Raw genomic sequence first — 17685 nt, 5'->3', positions numbered from 1 at the left:
TTTTAATATGTGAGGTGAGCAAAGACAAAAGCACCAGCCATTTGGCCCTAGGAGACTGATTTTCAGTAGAAAATAAGTAAAACTTGGCATCAGCTTTGAGACATAAAAGTAACATTTATTCCTTTACTAAATACATTTCACGTTAAACTCAATGGGAATCACCTGATTCAAGGAGAGCAGATTTGTGTTAGCTGGACAGTCAGGAGGGACCCTAAAGGTCCCTTTCTTTTTTTGGATTTGGTTTGTTGGGCTTTTTTTTTTTTGCTTTAAAACAAACTTTAGAGAATGGCTCAGCTGCGGCCCAAGTAATTTTATAATTATTTTCCAATATAAAGAGGTATTCCTAGTCCCAAACATGGGGATTGGAAAGGAAAGGAAAACGGATTAATGGGAGAGCTTTTGAAGACCACTAGAACAAAAGAAACAAGAGGGTAGTCACCCTCCAAAGCTTTCAGATCAATAAACAAACTTCAAAAGCAATATAAATTCAGCGTCTGCCCTGGCTTCATAAAATATGCCTTGGTTGGCAGCATTAGTTTTACCACCCAGCTTTTAGATATGGGTTGCTATTCCAGTAGAATGCAAAGGTTGCCTGGCAAAAGTCTGCCCACCTGGGGAATGGCATCATCCCCAAACATGCCTGGTCTCTGTGCACATCAGACACTGAACAACTGCAGAATTGATAGTTTTCCAAATGGCTGAAGCAATGAAATTCACTGTCTAGTTGTCATATCTTCACAAATCTCTTGCCTGTAGTATTTCTGGTCTTTTTTTTTTTTTTTTTTTTTACTATAGTTTTACGCTTTGCTTTTCCTGTGAAGATTACCTTGCATATGCTCTTTCCACTCATTTATGCAAATGACATTTCCTTGTTGTTTGCATAATCTCATCTGTATTTATAGCTATATGAATTCTGGTGCATGTCTTTCCCCATCCCTTTCCTTTTCCCAATACAAAAATCCAAGGAAGAACTGAAAATTTGCTAGAGTGACTCATGTTTATTATGCCCCATCCAGTCCTTTCTTTTGTAAAGCTGAGCCACTCATTAGATGAATCTTCACCGAGAAAGAAGAAAATGAGGTGTTTTCTTCAACAAATGTTCAGGTCTGTATTCTCTATTATAGCAACACAGGTTATAGATTTTGATTTAATTCCCTGTGACTTCCCTATTTTTTTTAGTGTTTCATTTAACCAGCAGCATCTTTTTGGGTCAGCATTTGCCTATTGACTTTGACTCATTTAAAATAGAAAAAGTTACGTACCTGGAAATTTCTGAATATCTCGTTCCATTTCACATGCTCTGGGCATTTCATATTTATTTTCCAAACCCCAACAACACATATGTCACCAGGATGCATTTGTCTCCCTGTGCGTATAAATTCTGTTATCTGAGAGGTTATTGCTAGTTTGGACCTCTAGCTTGTATTGCCTTATATGAGCCATTACCCCACTAGCTGCCCAGCCTGCCTGGTTTGGGGAAACGGAGCAGACGTGTGTATCTGCTAATTTGCTGTGAACCTGAACAAGCCTCCCGAGGGCTGCGATTCCTGCAAAACTCCTCCCCAGATCTTTCCTGCCGGGCTCTGTGATTCCAACGCTTTTGAAACAAAATGCTAGGGCACCTTTGTTTCTGACCAAACCTTATTGTCGTCAATTGCTTTATGTGGAATCAGATGAAATTGTCATCTTCACGCTACGCTTAATATTATTTTTTTTCATCTTTTAGCTTCAAAGCATACGTTTTCCCAGGAGGAAAGAAAGTTGTGGTCCTCTTCATAGTTCCCCAGGCTTCACTGGCAAATCTTGACTATGATGTTGGTGGGAACTCTCTAGATGGTAAAAACTAAAGCAGATTTATCAGGTTTCCACAAGAACAGGATTTAGGAACCCACGTGACTTCAATTACCCATGGAAACATCACCTAGAAAAATAACCTGCCTTGGCCTTTTATGATTATATAGTAAAAATCAATGCAGTGCCTTTGTCCAGTGGGAAAACAGTCAGTATTTAAAAGACGTGGTGCTTAGGTGACTGGCAATTAAATTATACGTGGTGTGGTGAAGTGTAATCTATATTTTGCAAGGATTTGATGCTTGTGTTTGTACATACACTGCTCAGCAGACAGCAGTATAACTCTATGCAGGCTTCAGCATGTGGCAGCTGCCAATGAGCTTCACATTTATTTGGAGGGGAAGATCTCTGGGGGTGGGCAGAGAGTTCAAGCCCCACGTTTAGTCTGAACCTCCCTCCGCAGCTGGCTCCCACACCTCTGAAATTTCCATCTATCATATCATATCCATCTTTCCCCAGACGAGAAGCTGTCCCAAAGTGGCTAATCACTGTCATGTCTGCTCTCAGTCAAGAGCTAGTCGGGGATTACACGCTTCTAACTGATTTCGACAATTGTATCAAATATCTCTGTTGATGGACCGACACTAAATATTTGTCTCCAAACAAGAAGATGCTTCAGGCAGAAACTCTCACAGTGAGGCCACGATTTCAGAGAGACTTTAAGCCAGGATGCACTAGTGGTCCTCTCCCCAGCCCAGTGGCCAGGTCTCATTCCTGCCCCTCACCTGCCCTTTTGCTGGTGTCGAGCCGAGTATTCCTGCAGCCTCACAGTCCACAGGGCAAAAGAAGCAATCCAGCAAAAGATAACCTGACAACAACAAAAAATAAAGGTAAGTCTTAGCATGGACGGGTGGTCTAACCCTCACCACCGCACAACCCCACCAGCATGTCCAAGGCCACCGTGGAGGAGGTGGCAGGGCAGGACTCTGTAGGTAGGGGCAAGAAGGTGGTAGGATTGCTCCTTGTGGTGGCAGCTAATGCCAACGGAAATTGTTGGAGAGCTGTGGCCACAGCCAGGGAAGACGGGCAAAGCCCCCAGCAAGGGAAGAGTCAGGAGAGCACCAGCCAGGCGGCACATCGAGATGACTTTTCAAAGGTCCAAGCACTTGTATGGTTTTTTCCATTTAAGTCTCACATGACTATCTGTGACTGTTTTTCCTACTGTGCATGCTGTAAATAAATACTTCTGGATGTGTTTTACTTGTTTTACTTTTTCCTGTTTACTTGTTTTACTTTTACAATGCTTCTGCTTGTGTTTTACTGAAATAACAGTGATTTCACCTCAGCTTGCAGACTTTTCTTGTCCAAAGGGTGTAGTGAAGTGTAGTGAATCTACGAGCTCTAGATCACCTTCGGAAGTGCCCAAGCCCTGCAGGGTGTTTTCCACAGTATCCAGAGGGTACATGAATGTGTCCCAAAGGAGTTGCATGACATGGTTTGAGAGATGGCACTGTGGGTCAGAAGAAGAATAAGTTAGTGCCGTGCCTGTCTGAACCCTGAGCATCCCAGAGAATTTGACATGTCAACACAGAGGCAAGCTGCAGCAGTAGGGATTTCAGCCTCTTAGCATCAACACCTTGGGTTGAGCTGAAAGCAGAAAGAATACACCAAATGTTTATTTTGAAAATGAAATTTGATCTGCCCACAGCCAGCCTTGCACTTGCTTTTCTGTTGACACAAGAGGGTCAATATTTGCTATTCTCTGGCTTCAGTGGGCTTGCCACAAATACATATTTGCATGAAGCTCGGCACTACCAAGGTTTCTTGTCAGTAAGCCAGAAGAGCAAAAATGTACTTAAATGTTTCATAAATGAGTGGGAAACCCCTCGTCAAACTACTAACTGTCACAGACAAATATTTTGAGGTACTTGCCTCACTGAAGTACTCCATAAATATGACTTCTGAGAAAAAAGGGCTGTATTTTAGCTGTAGATCAGTCTGAGCCACACCATAGCTTGAGTGTCGAAACGAACTTTTGAAAAGATCCCTGTGAATACAATTCCATCAAGCAGCGTTGGTGCTGCAAGCCAGGATCAGCTGAAGAAATGTGGATTACGTCTGCCTCATTGAATCCTGTTATTATCATTATTACTTCACAGTTCATTTTTCCTTCCCAGCGTGAGGCTCTCCAAGCGCAGGAATTCGCCGAGCTCCTGGTAACTTGCCACGCACACTAACAAAGCTGGCATTTATCATGGCTTGTTGGAGCGACGTTGCAGCTGCTGTGCTTGCGGTCCCTGCTCCTGCGTGCAAAGCCCCCAGCCTTGCAGGCGGGCACGGCGAAGCCACACGTTGAACATTGCCACATCGCTCACCTCCCCCTCCCCCAAACCCCATTACACTTGTGCCTTGCCTCTTTTCACTCACCCACCTGCTTTGGTGAGATGTGCCTGCATAAGATAACCCTCTCTGCAGCAAACGCCATTGGCTACTCTCCCCTCCTGCTGCCCATTTTCCACAAGTGCAGCTCCGTTTCCCTGGTTGGGCTTTTCCACCCGTTCCCGCACCCTGCAAACACCAGCGCTGCCACTGGACTGGCTGCCGACAGCTGGGGCTGGCACCAAAGGCAATGCAATACTGTAAAAAGCAATTTTGACAAGCACCAGAAAAATCTATTCATCATGTCCTGCAGTGGGCATCCCCATGGCTACCAGCTTTTCTGCAGGTTTATATGTAAAGGAAAACGTGTAGCCCCTGTCAACATCGCCTCCTGGCTCAGCTGGCAGTTTGTGTGATGTTAATGTACAGTTGAGCAGTTAGCCTTCTTGAAAACTTCACCAGCAGCCTCTTTAGTTCATTTTTCCATTTATGAAACGTGTTTTTTAAAGGTCGTATTATCGCAGGCTGTTGGTGTTTGCAGCACATCTAATCCCGCAGAGGTCGTATTCGGTTTGGCTGTGGCTGCCCATCACAGAGTTTGCTAATTCTTTTATTTTCTCCTGGCGGTATTAATGAGCCAATGGCTCACCTTTGTATTTCTGGTGCCTTTGCTTTAGCATACTTTGGAAGGAACTACACAGCTCCTAAAAAGTGCTAGAGAGATGTAAACTAGTCATGAAAGAGACTACACACCCAAAATCAACTTATTCTTTCTTTGCCTCCTTAAGAGCTTCTTGACAGCTCCTGAAGACAAGGCAACTCCTCCCACTAACTTGCAATATGTTGAGTTTCTTTTTTTGGCATCCAGAATTGGAGAATGAACGCTCAAAACTATTGTGTCCTGTTGCCCAGCTTCTCTGTTCATCTATTCTGTAGAGTGAAGGGTGGGCAAATAAATAATTGTTAATATAGGCTATTTTATACAAGAAGCAGTAAGATTTAGTAGGACTGAAAAATGCTTTTAGACTTCTAGCCTTCACAGACTGCCATGGTTTCTCTTTTCATCATGAACTTAACTTTCTTATTAGTCCCTTGTATTTCTGAAGATGGAGAACTCGGATGAAGTAAGGTTGCTGACTACCTGTGCCCAGCAATCAATACCTAGTATGCCTGTGACATCTAAAAACCCCACTAACATAAATAGGGCTGGACGTTCTTGGGGAGTTTGCCCATGTTCTGTAAACTTAGACAAGCAACATGGTGGTAGCTTAAACAGTTTCAGGCTGAAGAACGTTACGAAAGGCTACGTCCGTTCTGACATATTTAAGAAATGTTTAACTTAGGAGCTTACAAATAACCTCAGATACACATTGTACATCTTGGGAATGACCAGACGCATCTCACACCCATCCCTGCCTTTGCCCATTTTATAACCTGTGAGCAGAAAAGATGAAGTTACACCAAACCTTCTGCTGGAAAGGCAAAAGATGAAATTAGATTTAGGGGGTGGAATTTAACACAATACTTTTTGCTCTGATGGTCCTTACGTAATGCCAAAGCTGGGAAACAGTGTTCTGGGCTCTCTGATGTTCAGCTTTCTCTCCCTCTAAAAAGGGATTAATAGTACTTACCTATCCCACGGACATGTTGAGACAATTTGTCTACCACATTTTGAAGTCCGCATCTGGGAGATGCTTTACAAAAGTAGACTATTATTAAAAGCCCAGTCCTTTTGGAAAAGCAGTTAAAAATAATAAGTTGTATATTCAAGTGTATTCTGCAGTCTTTTTCTTCCAGTGCTGGTCTTCATTGTATATTTCTTTCATATTTCAAGAACAACATGGCTGCAAAACAAATAACATCTTCCCAATAAATCTCCTTTCAAACAATAGCAAAAAATTGGGCAGATGAAAGAGAACGAGGTCTTTGCCTCCTCTTGGGTCTTTTCTTTCTCATCAGGTACAAGCCTAGAAGACAATAAAATGGAGCACCATAAATCACACAAATCTGCATGGCTCTGTCTCATTTGATGCTTGCTGCAGAGAACATGCATTTTATGGTTTTTAGTCATCATCTTTGCGTGAGTAATGATCCATTTTGTTACTAAGGCTCTCTATTGGTGGCAAATTAATGTATGTGGATTCATTAAGCATGTTTTCCTTTCAATGTGTGACTGTTTCGCTTCCCCCTTCTCAGAATTCAAAGAAACGCTGCTGTGCATCACCACAGTGTGAATCAGTAGGGTTCTTCCAATCTTACAGGCACAACCAGAAAACAAAAAAATGACACCAATTTTTTTTAATATGAGTTAAAAATATCTCAAAACACAAACTTCTTTGTCAAACAGGGCTGGATTCTGATCTTAGGAGAAACATGAAGGAGGAGTAGTTCCACAGAAGCGAAGGAAATGATTCTGTATGTCCCCAGGCAAAAGTGAGGATTTTGGTCCTCCGAAGAGATTAAATACATATGAACTTCCCTCTGCTTCCATCTCTTCCCTGCAGTGCCCCACCATCAGCCCAGGCCCCACTGGCTCACAGTCGATTTTTTTCCAAACCAACAGCTGCCTCTCAGCAACCACCTCTTTCTTCTCTGGCATCTTTTCACCTCCTTTTCCCTGGCCAGACACAAGCCCTCAATTAGGGAGATCTTTACTTAATGCTCTATATCTACAAGATCTTTCTCCTCCAAAGGAAAGCTAGAAAACATAGTTGCTGTATTTGCCCCTGCCCCGCAAATTAATATTGAAAACACCTCTCAAATAACCTGCTGGTACAACCTAAAGAAACCCCTCCCATGCAATTTTAAGTTACTGTATGCCTGGCATGGCTTTTACTTTCTTAAGCGAAAAGACAAACCATGACAATGACCTGATAATGCACGGTCAAACATAGTTTTGAATTTCCTGGCCGAACTGTTGGTAGCTTGTGTCAGAAATTCAGTATTTATGTAAACAAAAAGAGAAAAAAGGAAAAAAAAAACAACTTTGGGCACATTTCCTATAAATCTTGTAGTACTTACCCTGAAGATCAAAACAGTTCCTTGTGCGAGTTTGTAATTAGAAAGTTTTACAAGTGCATTTCATTTACTTCAGAGAGAAGAACAACTCCACTGGAGCCTTTCTGGTCTGTCAAATGCATAAATATCTGCAATTAGATTTTTTCTTTTTACTAGACAAGACATGTTATGAATCCACTGGAAAAGAGCAGTTCCAACCCTAGTCAATATATTCACTTGATGCTTATGTAGCGTGCCATTAATATTTTGAAATTATTGGATCTCAGATCTTTTTGTGAACAAAAGACAAATGACATGTCCCCATCAGCATCATCATGAGACATCAGGCTTTTGAAATACAATAATAACAATTTTCAAATGTTATTCCCCCATCCTCCGTTTCTTAGAAGATCTTAACAGTGACTGTACTGATGCATTTAAAATTACTAGGGAAAATCATTTCTTGGCTGTCACTTTGCCAAGTCTCACTGTGAAATGTGTTTTTATAACTCCATTATGAAACTCTGGAAGTTGGGATCAAAGAGCAAAACTAAATTGGGAGGGATATTGAGCTGCAGTCACAGTCCAGCAAAGCAGTTCACTGTGGTTATAGTTCATCTGATCCTGCTCGTTTGGGGCCGGTACAAATGTATTAGCTGAAAGACCAGGCAAGAAGCAATAAGGAAGCTTTGTTGGGAGAGCAGAGCATCCGTGCGAGCCTGGCTGTGCTTCGCAGCTGCCCACAAGCTGAGGTGAGGATTTTGAAGAGCAGCAATTGCAATTTTGTGATAGTGCTCTATGGCACAGTCATTTCCTTTCACGTTAAATTCAGTCTCAGGGAAGACACTGAAGAGTCAGTAACTGTGACACTGAGCGTTAAGTCCAACATATGGTTTTAAGAATGTCACTGTCACTTGCTTTTTCAGGAAGGCTTATACACATTAGCAAAAAGCAAACTGTTTCACTACGAAAAACTTTGAAGCCACTGTTTGCCTAAACCCTATTATTTTTAACTTCAAACTCCCAAAACAGTTTGTTGTCTTAGAATGTGATTGACATGTTACAATGAGATGCAGAAGCAATTATGAAAAATTTACTGTTTCTTGCTATATACCATTGCTTCATTATTTCTAGCTGTTGAACTTGGACCAACCTGGTGGAGCGAACAGATTTTCCAACAGGTAATTGACTTCAAGAGAAGGCCTGGAATAATTCTAGCTGGCTGTTACACTGGGAATGAGTCTCCTTCCATTAATTAATCACTTTGGGGAGAATTTTTCTTTCTGAATAAACTCATTATTTTTAAACGTATGACATTTAGCTGTATAAATAAGCTCTAGAACTGTGATTTAAAATGTGCGCTAACTGCAGGCACGGCATGCCACGGATGGCAGAGCCTCCTCTGCATTTTCTGGAGTGACTTCATCTTCTGATTACAAAGAAATGGGGGCAGGGAAATGAACTGACTTGTGATTTCACCCACTTATTACAGGATTTATTTACTTGCATGACTGTTGCATTTAAAGGCGCACACAAGGAGACATCAGCTATGTACCCAGCGAGGACAAACGTGTACCTGGAGCATACTCAAAGAGGACAAGACCCAATCAAATCCAAAAGAAGATGCAAGAAAGTAATCTTGCTAACACAGAGTTGCTCCCTCAGGTTTAACGGAACTAGTCTAGTGAAAGTCATTCAAAGCTTATTTCATTTTGAAAGCTGGTTTTCACAGTATGAGGCTTGGGCAGATGTTCTCTTCCAAATCTGGTTTTACCATCTGAGAATATTACTACCCACATTGCTAACAAGAGGTTACAATCTCCCAGCTAATTTTATCTCAAGTGAATTGAGATTTCTCATCAGCAGAGCTGGGTGGAAGTCTGTCTCCAATGGAGAAACTGATTTTTAAAAAATCATCCTGCTAGTAAAACAAACAATGAGTGTCTGGTAACACTTTCTGGCTGCAAGTCTGCAAAAAAAAGCCAAAGAAAATATTTTTTTCATACAATGAACTATTAAATGTGCAACTCATTCCTGTATCTGATTAAGGGAATGGGATTAGTCCTAGTGCTCGTTGCCACAAAATGTTGTGGCACAGAGTCTAGTTGGAGGTCAGTGACGAGTGGTGTTCCCCAGAGGTCAGTACTGGGTCCAGTCCTCTTCAGTATATTCATCAATGACCTGGATGAGGGGACAGAGTGCACCCTCAGCAAGTTTGCCGATGACACAAAGCTGGGGGGTGTGTGTGGCTGACACACCGGAAGGCTGTGCCGCCATACAGAGAGACCTAGACAGATTGGAGATTTGGGGAAAGAGGAACCTTATGAAATTCAACAAGGGCAAGTGTAGGGTGCTGCACCTGGGGAGGAATAACCCCATGCACCAGTACAGGCTGGGGGCTGACCTGCTGGAGAGCAGCTCGGTGCAAAGAGACCTGGGAGTCCTGGTGCAGAACAGGATGACCATGAGCCAGCAATGTGCCCTCGTGGCCAAGAACGCCAATGGCATCCTGGGGTGCATCAAGAAGAGTGTGGCCACCAGGTCGAGGGAGGTCATCCTCCCCCTCTACTCTGCCCTGGTGAGGCCGCACCTGGAGTATTGGGTCCAGTTCTGGGCTCTCCAGTTCAAGAGGGACGGGGAACTGCTGGAGAGGGTGCAGCAAAGGGCTACAAAGATGATTAGGGGACTGGAACACCTCTCTCATGAAGAAAGGCTGAGGGACTTGGGTCTTTTCGGTCTGGAAAAAAAGAAGACTGAAGGGGGATCTTATCAATACTTATAAATACTTAGAGGGTGGGTGTCAGGAGGATGGGGCCAGGCTTTTTTCAGTGGTGCCCAGTGACAGGACAAGAGGTAATGGGCACAAACTTGAGCATAGGAAGTTCCATCTAAACATGAGGAGGAACTTCTTTACTTTGAGGGTGGCAGAGCACTGCAACAGGCTGCCCAGAGGGGTGGTGGAGTCTCCATCTCTTGGAGATATTCAAAACCCACCTGGATGCATTCCTGCGCAACCTGCTCTAGGTGACCCTGCTCTGGCAGGGGGGTTGGACTAGATGATCTCCAGAGGTCCCTTCTGACCCCTATGATTCTGTGAAGGTTATTTTGAGTTCCAGAGATTAAATACATTGATGGAGGGTAGAAGCATTGTTTGCTGGACCATGATGGTCCAGACGCTGAGGTTAGAGCCTCTGACTGCTGAAAGAATGTACATCGATGAGCCTTCTTTAAGCATTTGCTACTAGCCACAGACACCTATAGGGCATTACCCTGACCCAGCAGGGATATTTTTGTCCTGACAGAGTTGCTCTGCATTAGTAATCAGAAGCACCAGTTAAGTGAATACTGGCTTCAGTCTGAGTCTGGACCACTTGGCTTTTGTCTTCTTTCTCTCTGCTTTTTTCTTGTCTTCTTACAAAGAAAGACTTCATGCCCAAACAGTCCCCCACACCAATCCATGCTGAATTCGACTCAAGACAACTCTGCTCCAGAAACCCAGTCCCTGCCACTTCTACCAAAGAAGAAACACCGTCAGTCACAGCACCATTAGTACTTCATTAGAAGTCACACAAGTATTTTCCATATCTGGTACACTACCCCACAACAGGCAGTAGTGCACATGTTGGCAGTGTGTCCAGACCCTTTATGGACTAGCAGCCAGGCAAAGCACTTGACCCACTGGCTGCAAACAGGCATGAAACCATTAAAAATAAAAAGTCTTAGCCTCCTCGGGTATTAATGCGATGCTCCAGAGTGTACAATTAGAACAAACATTACCATAATTATGGTTTTTTTAGGGGTCCTGCTTTAAAGCAGCATTTTTCTAGTAACACCGCTTCGACATCCCTCCTACATTCAGCTACACACGAGGTATTAAACTGGGCCCAAGCCAGTAACAACAGCAGAGCCGTCCCGCCTGGCAGTCCCAGCAGTCTGCTCCATCAGTTCCCACAAGCCTATTGAACAACGTGTATAGGAAGAGAGCTGCAGCTGTAGCCCTGGCCGCACTTCACTCAGAAGGTATGCGTTCACCATTCCAAAACATCCAGTGCTTTATTAAAGCACTAACTGAAAAAAAAAAAAAAGGAAAAAAGAGAAAGAACCCAAAATTCATTAAATTCATTTAAACTTTTTTCAGTCACTGGGGAAGCTCTAGTCGGCACGATGACTACAAAGGCAATGCATCTAACAGCCTTGCCAAGCAATTTGAATGTGTCTGTACACGATGAAAATTCAAACCTTTCTTACTTGAGCTATCAATCAAAGTGAAGCTAAAATTACAGCTTAACAAGCAGGTATACATGTTTTAGTTAGCAAATGAGGCAAGCAGGGCACATTATTTTTAGTTGCACTGATGAGGAAAAGAGTGAAAAATAGAAGGAGGAAGGAAGGAAAAATTGTGTCTCTCAGTTTGGCTCATGCTTCTGAAGTTTTAGCTAACATTGGCAGCACTTGGATACAATACGTCTCCTAATAGCATTCAAAGAGTTTCTTGGACTGAAATATTGCTCTGTGTGTAATTATATAGTAATTTTTTTAAAAAGAGTGAGCTAGAAAAGATTGATTGAACTCCCCCCAAACTTGCAAATTAATTGTGAACTGCTTTATTAGGTGAACCCACAGGACCGGGATGATCATAAAACACTACTTTCTCACCAAAATCAACATCAACATGCATTTTCTCCTGACTCCAAATGCCTTTCAGCTGAACCCACAGAGGACTTTCAAATTACTTATGACAAAACCTGGATCAACAACGAGCAGATTTTCTCTCTCTTAAATTATGGAAACAATCTGCCCAAACACAGCCATCATTCATCTTCCCTAATACCATACATTAACATGCCAGTTGCAGGGCTGCTAATGGGACCCTTTAGTCTGGGCCCTCAGACCCAAAGTTAGCCAAGTTTCCATTCTCTGCATTGTATCAGCAAAACAGCTTCCCGTAACACTGGATGATGAAGGAAGACGTCTCATTTATCTTGCAGGTACACTCAAGCTCACTGCTGAACAGATTAATGAAAGTCACAAATACATTCCTACCTGTCAAGAAGCATTAATTCCAGCAGGGTTATGGTTGCTCTTGCATGTTTTTCCTAAAGGCTGCTTGGTAAAAGCGCTCAACCCATACAGCTTTAACTCTGTCCTCGACATACGTACAACACCACAAACACAGTCACAATAGTGTTAGGAACAAACAAGTTCCTCCCAGCACTTCTTGCAATGTAGAAGAACATGACTGCGGATGCCAGAACTCCATCCTGACCTCATCTTTTAGCACACTTTGCTCCAAAATCTCAATCCTTTGCCTTGGCTAAGGCATATCCATCCATGACAGCACTGAATTCAGATCACAGAAGCCGGACATGTTTGCTAGAATTTGATTTAAACTAGATTTGTCCTGGTAAACTGCTTATCATAAATAATGCAAGGCTGCCTTCTCAAAAAGATGTGGCAAAAACCTTTTTGCCAAAGACAAAAGGTGACCTGTGAAATCTAAGCTGTTTCTCATAGTGAAACAATTTCTTTTTCGCTAACGTTCAGTGGGAAAGGAAGAAAAAGGCTCAAGGGCATCGCTCGATCCATTTCTAGGATAATCAGCCAAACAAAATTGGAAGCAAAGGCTAGCCTGTCTCATGATATCAGAATTTTCTGAATGCTCTTCTCATTGGTTTGATGAATGGGGAGCGGGGGGCATCTCTCTTCCTTTTCATAATTCTTTCCCCAAAAGGAATATTTTCCCAAAGGAATTATTTCATCATAAATTGCAGCTAGTAACTCACTTAAGAGGGAAAAGAAACCATCAGTAGTGAAGAATCAACTTTTTGGCCCCAGCAGAGAACTGAAACAAGAAGCTTTTTTTCTAGTACTATTTAGCCTATCCTGGCGTGTGACTCATTAGTGCCTGCATGCCTCATTGGGATGTTTTGGTCAGTCTTTTAATTTTAAGAACAGGCTGATCCATTTTTCTGTTCCTTTCAGGGCGCACGCTGCATTTTCTTGCTGCTTCTAGCACTCTCCTAAACGCTGGAGGTGCTTCAGGTTCAAGACTGCACTTACATGGGGAAAAAAATGGTCACTGAAACAAAATGAACAGCTTTGGTGAGCTTTTCCCCACCAGGAATCAAGTCACAATTTTCATTAAAGCAGAAGTTTGGATTTCTGGGCAACTGCCATCCCATGGGTGCGAGCAGATTCATCAGGGCAGGAAGGTCCTGCTGGAGAGGGTCCGGAGTACGTGCAGGCTGTGACCCTGCGCATGGAAAACGGCCCCAGGTTGGGTTTGCAGAGCAGAAACACAGGCAGGCTGGATCGCTGGTCTAACAAGAGACAGTTTCGCTGAAGTGTAGAGCGTGCAGAAGAGTCTGGGGGTGGGATAAGGCCATTGTGTTTACCAACTTTGAAGGGCTTTTGATGGGTCTTCAAGTCAGGGGTTGAGCAATTTCAGCCGCAACTGGCAAGTGTCCTGGAAAAACCAAACTTGTCCAATGAGTGTTAGTATAAACAGGTCCTCTCCCCAGCCAAAGTAATCCAGCAAGCAAACAGCATGGGCGAAATAGGAAAGTTTGAGAATGAAGTCAGAGGTAGGAGTTACTGGGGAATGGAAAAGTGACAGCTGAAAGCCAAGTAAACTACCTGAAATAAAGTTAAAGGCCTCCATTATGTGACTCCTCACCCCCAATCTATCTAAGCATCATATTTAAAGTGTTTCATTATCTTCTGAAACCTGGTGAGTTCACAGCCTGAACAACAACTTCGACAGCAATTCCCACAGCTTTGTGGGCCTTTTGTCCTGTGTTGCCTTTCTCTGTGCAGGAACAAAGCAAATGTATTCTCCTGGGTACGGAGAAAGACAAAGAAGGGAAAGTGAGATGCAGATTTTTGATAGCTTGGAGAGAAACGAGATATGTGATGGTCAGAGAAAAGAAAGCTTTGATGCGGAAGAAAAAAGAAGGCAGAAGAAGGGCAGGCTGTTGGACACAACAAGGGTACCCCAAGACATGTCCTTGCGAGATTTCCAGGTGCTGGTTGGGAGCCTGACAGCTGAGAGCCATGCTGGTGAACGTGCGTTTGGAGGTGGATAAACCCAGGACACCCCAGTGCCAGAGAGGAGCATTCCCCCAAGTGGGCCTGTCCTGACTCAAAGACCAATGCAGAGGCCGCCTTGGGATTTTCTGGCTGAATTGAGTCCTCGTGGTTGCAGGGAAATTCTGTTGCTAAGCTGCTCCAGCCGCAAACCTGAATTGTAATTGTTGCGTGCATCTCCTCTAGCATGTTTATCAGCCTGGAAAATTAAGACAAGGAAAACAAGCAATGCCATGCTATGCTCCACTGGGTCTTCCACCTTAACATGGAGCGTCATCAATGCCAGCTGCAACGAATACAAGAAAAAGAATTTGGGCAGCAGCTATTTCCACTGTGACCAGGCTCATTTGTGCCCACTAGAAATATTACCTCTGATACCACAAGAGCAGTTTACTTGAACTCATCACAGTTGGAAATAGATCCGTCCCTCAGGAAAAAAAACTACCACAAAAGAATAGAGGGGTTTGCCTCTCTGCCCTAGCTGGATTCTTACTGTTGGATGTTTTCAGGCACTCCAGGATAAGCATTGTTGTAACCAATTTCTTTCTTATCATGGACCCTGATACTCAGCGCTTCCTGCTCTCATCTTAATCCTTTTGCCAGGCTGTAACCACTTGGTTTGCATCGACTCCAATGGCTCTGGCCAGCCTGATTTTTTTAAAAAATATTTTCAGCAAAACAGTTGGTCTGTTTCCAAAGCAGAAGCTGTTGTTTGTGATTTTATGCTTATAAGATCCTTGCACAAGCAACTCTGAACCATATGCTCTGGAGCAAGGACCTGATATTTGTCACTGACACAGCCTCTGCATCTAAAGAGTAAAAACTCATGTAAAAAATTCCCCTAACTATGAGTCTTTCAGGGAGGGAAGAAAAAGAAATTGCAAAACCAAAACCCTCCTTTAATAGTTCACACATGCTCCGTAGAAGCTTCTAGCACACATTCACATCCCCAAACTTCACCCGCGTTTGGCGTGTTCCAGCTTTTTCTCATGCTCTGGTGGAAAACCACAGAGGACCCTGGGGGTATCTATGGCCAACAGACAGCTAGGTAGAAACAAGGGAAATAGAAAGGGAGAGATTTTGTTTATCAGACCGTAACACTGAACAACACGCACACACTGCAGAAATGCACTAGACGCGTATTCACTGGTCTTTACCAAGAACCAGGACCACAATACGAAGTAATCAGCAGTGTTTAACAATCCCCGATTCCACAATCTATATCCAGCAACGCAGGAGTTAAACAGGCTGACCTGAAAACAGGGATCAGTTGTTCATACTTAAGACTACAGGTGAGTGCCTGTGATCTGGACTTGGAGAGACTATCAGGAAGAAAACAAAAGAAATAATAACGAATTGTAGTACTTCATGCTTTTCAAACTTGGTACGAACATTATCTGATGAGGTTAACTTGAAGGCAGATTCCAGGTGATGACAGTGTAGGTAAAGAAATGAGTGCAGAGGAACATTTAGCCAGCAAAGGAGAAAGGAATTTTGTCTGTAGAAGGACTCTGTTGGCCATGAAGGGTCAACCTGCTCTGGTGCACGCCTTCAGACAGATACTTCTGGGAATCAGCTGAGCACAGAAGTGGGAGCCACAGGTCAGGCTCTTTTGCCAGCCACAGGAACAAGCAAGTTCCATATTTTGCTTTTAGAGTAAGCAAAAGGTCCTGGACAAGGAGGTTGAAGAACCTTTGAACTACCATGCTGGTACAGACACATGACCTATTCAGTCTGCTATCCTGGGAACATCTACCCTGAACTCCTAACTTTGTGTGTTAAGGGAATTTGACATCATTAATCCTGGATTAACTTTTTTTTCCCCCACAGCTGCAGAAGGAAAGTTCTGACTTTGGTGTGCCCATGGAGTGGAAAGCATCACTGTCCTTGACTCCCCATCACTAGCGGACTCCTGTATAATGCTGGTGTTTCTTCCCACAGTAAATCTCTCTTTCTCCTCCCCTTTCCCTGACCCAACAGTGACCTATCTATTAGATTAACAGTACTTCAGTGGAGTGTGACTAATTGGTTTGCACACTACATTGTCAAGAGAGGCATGTGCAAGTCAGAAGAAGGGAAGAACAGTACTGACAGGCTGATAAACTCAACACAAACAGGAAGGAATGACAGATTCATCTGTAAAAATACAATATGTTTGGAGCCGAACTCTAAAAATTTATACTTTTGTTCCACAGGTAAAATTCCACATTTTTGCAGAGACATCTGCAAAAATATACTTTGATTCCATGTCTGTTTTACGATGGCTATGAAGGAAGGTGGTGTGATGGAGAACAGTTGAACTATGGTTCGACTGGTAGGAACTATATAGTAGGAACTATAGATTTATACAGAGCATAATAGATAGAGCTACGTAATAACTGATTTGTCAGCCTGACAACTGTCCTGGAAAAATAGAATAAGGGAAAGATTTATTTCAGGTTGGCCTAAACTTATTTTTAATTTTTCCTGCCAAAATGAAAAAAAAAAAAAATCTGAAAAACATGAGAATTTCAGTCCAGAATAGAAGCCTGGAGCTGACTTCCAAACTGTGGCTGCTGAGCAGAGCTGTCATGCTGCCAGTTTTTGGCTTCTTGCCTAATGGACACAAGAAAGAATTTATATGGAAACCCATCGCTAATACAAGTCATATTTTAAACATTTGATCAGCAATTAAAGTTTTACTTCTCAAGAACTGACAACTAATTCACGCTCTGTCCCAACAAACTCAGTGTTATTGAAAACATTCTAGGCCAACAATACCAATAATGTCACCAGCATGGTTTCTGTTGTGCCAAGAGTTATATTAAAAAGAAACCCGTGCATAACTGGGAACAAGAAACATATGTAGGCGATTTAGACACACACAATTGTTTGGGGGAGGTTTGTTTTGTTCTGTGATGTCTTCAATTATGAATCCACAGGAGATCAGTGCAAGTATCAAAATCATCGTAATGAAATCTTTAACTTCCTAGCAGGTTCAGGCAACAATCATGACAACACGATGCTGCCACATCCAATCTCTGTGAAGAAATCAAATGGTAGGCAGTCATTGCTTCACTCATCAGGCTGCAACCTTTTCCTCTGAAGCCAAATATCGGAAGAGACAAGTGAGAATGACTTGGCTGTTACAATCATATATATAAAAGAACTGAATATTAAAATGACAGATGGTTTTGCTTTACTAGTTGCACTCACTTGTCCTTCTACCGGACTTTTCACTTGAAGATCAAAACCTTATTAAAAACATTTGCAAATGAAGTCCCAGAGCACTCCTATGTTAAAGACATCATGAAATCCCGCTCCTCACTTCTGATGTCAGGAAAGTCAAAGAAGACAGATAAGCTCTCAAATTAATTTTTTTTCAACTCCTGTGGCCCATAGACTACTTCCAAGGGCTCCAACAAAAGATAAGCACATAGTGTGATTTTGGAT

This window comes from Rissa tridactyla, chromosome 3, assembly GCF_028500815.1.
Source record: "Rissa tridactyla isolate bRisTri1 chromosome 3, bRisTri1.patW.cur.20221130, whole genome shotgun sequence".
NCBI classification, from domain to species: Eukaryota; Metazoa; Chordata; class Aves; order Charadriiformes; family Laridae; genus Rissa; species Rissa tridactyla.
Note: the sequence above shows the minus strand (reverse complement) of the source record.